Below are 4,688 nucleotides of genomic sequence, written 5' to 3'. Positions count from 1 at the left end.
TATCTCAGTGTGGTTTTGATTTGTATTTCCCTGATGAGGAGGGATGCTGAGCATCGTTTCATGTGTCTGTTGGCCATCTGGATGTCCTCTTTGGAGAAGTGTCTGTTCATATCTTCTGCCCATTTCTTCACTGGGTTGTTTGTTTTTCGGGTGTGGAGTTTGGTGAGTTCCTTATAGATTCTAATACTACTCTGTTTTCCAAAAGAACTGCATAGTTTTATATTCCCACCACTCTTCAGGACTGAGAAAGCTCTAAATTGTGTGGTTGTAAGGAGGGAGTAGAGAAGTCCCTGAGGCGATCTGGTGATCTCGGAAAGAACAAAATCACAACTATAGTTCTTTAAGGACAAGGCTCATATTGCTCACCCTTGTCACTAACAAGCTGCATCAGGAATCTGGGCCACTTTCTTCATGGTTGCCACCTGATCTGGGTTGGGGGGCCATATTTAGGTAAGATAAATGCTACAGTCCTCTCTTACGAAAATTTAGTGGTTTCTTTTTTTATTATGTATTCTTCTGGATGCTGTAAGTCTTTGATTAGACTCCAGAGTTCTTTTTTTTTAATGTCTTTATTTTATTTTGAGAGACGGAGATAGGGAGTGGGGGAGGGGCAGAGAGAGAGGGAGACACAGAATCTGAAGCAGGCTAGAGGCTCTGAGCTGTCAGCACATAGCCCCATGCAGGGCTTGAACCCACAGACTGAGATCATGACCTGAGCCAAAGTTGGATGCTTAACCAACTGAGCCACCCAGGTGCCCCTCTAGAGTTCTGAAAAGATTGATTCTGATTTTGTTTTGTCAGATTGTTGATTGCTTTAAGAGGGATGAAGGTTTGGAATTCTCTATTCTGCTATTTTTGATAATGTCACTCATGTTATTATTATTATTTTTTTGAAGATATTGATTTGTTTTGTCAGTTTGGCTCAGCTCAAACTGATAATTTGGTCTTTTCTATAAGAGAGCAAGAGCTGAAACTTCATTTTAGTTCCTCTAGCCTTTAGCCTTAATAGGCTGATTGCTATTTGCCCTGTGCAAACGTGGTTCAAGAGTTGACCAGAGATTTGAGCAGAGAAAAATTATAGACAGAATTTGGGACATTCTTTTCTGGCTGTCTTCTTTCTGGGATGTCCTTTCTTTCCAGATGTGGTTACCTTGGAGTCTTTCCTTAACATGTCAAGCTCATAAGACTGTGTGTTTCTATCTAATTTTTAGTGTCCCAAATGTCATGTAGTTGGTCCTTGGCTGTGTGCTCTTTAAATAATTTAGGAGGAGTACCTAAGGTGAGGTTTCAGGCACCATCTAGTAGAAGTTATATTAAGGATTTGGTATCTACATTAGTCTTCTAGATCTGTCATAACAATATACCCTGGAGTGAGTAGCTTAAACAGCAGAAATTTATTTCTCACTGTTTTGAACCCTGGAAGTCCGAGACCAGGGTGTCAGCAGGTTTGGTTTTTCCTGCTCGTTGCAGATGGCCACCTTTTTGGTATATCATCACATGGCCTTTGTCTATGTATGCATAGAGACCCCTGATGTTTCTCCTTTTTTAAAAAAATTATTTTTTTATTATTTTAAAAAATTTACATCCACGTTAGTTAGCATATAGTGCAACAATGATTTCAGGAGTATATTCCTTAATGCCCCTTACCCATTTAGTCCATCCGCCCTCCCACAACCCCTCTAGCAACCCTCTCTTTGTTCTCCATATTTAAGAGTCTCTTATGTTTTTGTCCCCCTCCCTGTTTATATATTATTTTTGCTTCCCTTCCCTAATGTTCATCTGTTTTGTATCTTAAAGTCCTCATATGAGTGAAGTCATATGATATTTGTCTTTCTCTGACTGACTAATTTCGCTTAGCGTACCTTCTAGTACCATGCAGGTAGTTGCAAATAGTAAGATTTCATTCTTTTTGATTGCTGAGTAATACTCCATTATATATATATATATATAGCTCACATCTTCTTTTTCCATTCATCCATCGATGGACATTGGGCTCTTTCCATACTTTGGCTATTGTTGATACTGCTGCTATAAACATTGGGGTGCATGTGTCCCTGAATGCATACCTGAATCCCTTGGATAAATACCTGGTAGTGTAATTGCTGGGTCTTAAAGTAGTTTGATTTTTAATTTTTTGAGGAGTTTTCATACTGTTTTTCAGAGTGGCTGTACCAGTTTGCACTCCCACCAGCAGTGCAAAAGAGATCCTCTTTTTCCGCATCCTTGCCAGCATCTGTTGTTGCCTGAGTTGTTGATTTGAGCTGTTCTGACGGGTGTGAGGTGATATCTCATTGTGGTTTTCATTTGTATTTTCCTGTTGGTTCTCCTTTTTTCATAATGATACCAGTTTTATTGGATCAGGGCCCCATCTGCATGACCTCATTTATCCTTAATTATTGCTTTATTTTTTATTAAATTTTAAAAAATATTTATTTATTTTTGAGAGACTAAGAGAGAGAGAAAGAAAGAGAGAGAGAGAGAGGCAAAGAGAGAGGCAGTCACAGAATCCAAAGCAGGCTCTGGGCTCTGAACTGTCAGTACAGAGCCCGATGTGGGGCTCTAACCCACAAACTGTTAGATCATGACCTGAGCCAAAGTTGGACTAAGCCACCCAGACACCCCCTTAATTACCTCTTTGAAGGTCCTGTCTCCACATGCAGTCACAGTTGGGGGTTAGGACTACAGCATAAGTTTGGAGGGACACATTTCAGTCCATAGCAGCATTTTCTTAGTCTCATGACATCACTGAGATCAACAAAGAGAGCTGTGCTTGTTCCTCTGAGGCAGGATGTCAAATTTAGAATGAAAAAGAAAGAAAAACTCAAAGTCAGGTTCCCAAGAAAATATCTCAGTTGTGTCACTGTCCACTCCTGGATGGCTGAGTGACAGTTGAATACTGGAGTATTCCTTTACTTTCTTGCTAGTGAAAAGAAAAGCTTATCTTCTAGAACCAATCATCTGAATATTTCCAACTAATCACGAGTCTTATCTATTTATTATGTTTTTAATTTTAATTCCAGTTAGTTAATATACAGTGTTATATTAGTTTCAGGTATACAATATAGTGATTCACCAATTCTGTATATCACTCAGTACTCATCATGATAAGTATACTCTTTCTTTTAAATTCTTTCTAATGTTGGGGCGCCTGGGTGGCTTAGTCGGTTAAGCGTCCGACTTTCGCATAGGTCATGATCTCGCGGTTCGTGGGTTCGAGCCCCGCGTCGGGCTCTGTGCTGACTGCCAGCTCAGAGCCTGGAGCCTGTTTCAGTCTGTGACTCCCTCTCTCTCTGACCCTCCCCTGCTCACGCTGTCTCTCTCTCTCTCCTAGAAATAAATAAAACATTAAAATAAATAAATAAATAAATAAATTCTTTCTAATGTTTATTTATTTTTGAGAGAGAGATAGGCAGCTTGTAAGTGGGGGAGGGGCAGAGAGTGAGAGGGAGACACAGAATCTTGAAGTAGGTTCCAGGCTCTTAGCTGTCAGCACAGAGCCCGACGCAGGGCTCAAACTCACAAACTGTAGATCATGACCTGAGCCAAAGTTGGTCGCTTAACTGACTGAGCCACCCAGGCATCCTGATAAGTGTACTCTTAATCTCTTTTCACCTACTGCACCCATCCCCCAAACCATTTCCCTTCTGGTAACCATCAGTTTGTTCTCTGTAGTTAAGAGTCTCTTCTTTGGTTTCTCTCTCTCTCTCTTTCTTTTGTTCAATTGTTTTCTTCCTTAAATTCCACATATTAGTGAAATCACATGGTATTTGATTTTTACTGATTGACATTTCATTTAGCATTATAGTCTCTGGCTCCATTCATGTTATTGCAAATGCCATGATTTCGTTCTTTTCTATGGCTAAATAATATTCTATCACATATGTATACCATATCTTCTTTATTCATCTATTGATGGATAGTTGGGCTGCTTCCATAATTTGGCTATTGTAAATAATGCTGCAATAAACATAAGAGTGCATGTATCCCTTTGAATTAATGTTCCTGTATTTTTTTGAGTAAATAAGGTAATAGTATTATTAGTTGATGGTAGGTATTTCAAAATTTTTGAGGAACCTTGATACTGTTTTCCACAGTGCTGCACTACTTTGCATTCCCATCAATAGTTTGTGAATGTTCCTTTTTCTCCACATCCTTGTCAACACCCGTTGTTTGTGTCATTGATTTGATCCATTCTGGTAGGTGTGAAGTGATATTTCATTGTAGTTTGGTTTACATTTCCTGATGATGAGTGATGTTGAGGATCTTTTTATGTGTCTCTTGGCCATCTGTATGTTTTCTTTGGAGCAATGTCTGTTATTGTCTTCTGCCCATTTTTTAATTGGATGGTTGGTTTTTGGGTGTTGAGTTGTTTACTTTTGTTTACTAACCCTTTATCGGATATGTCATTTGCAAATATCTCTTCCCATTTCTTAGGTTGCCCTTTAGTTTAGCTAATTCCTTTACTTTGCTGAAGCTTTTCCTTTTGATGGAGTTCTAATAGTTTATTTTTGCTTTTGCTTCCCTTGCCTCAGAAGATATATCTAGAAAGAAGGTACTAAGGCTGATGTCGGAGAAATTACTGCCTGTGTTCTTTTCTAGGATTTTTATGGTTTCAGGTGTGATATTTAGGTCTTAATCCATTTTGAGTTCATTTTTGTATATAGTGAAGAGTGGTCCAGTTTCATTCT

This window comes from Hyaena hyaena, unplaced genomic scaffold (genome assembly GCF_003009895.1).
Source record: "Hyaena hyaena isolate Hyena2069 unplaced genomic scaffold, ASM300989v1 scaffold_958, whole genome shotgun sequence".
In the NCBI taxonomy this organism is placed as follows: Eukaryota; Metazoa; Chordata; class Mammalia; order Carnivora; family Hyaenidae; genus Hyaena; species Hyaena hyaena.
This window is presented reverse-complemented; position numbering follows the sequence as displayed.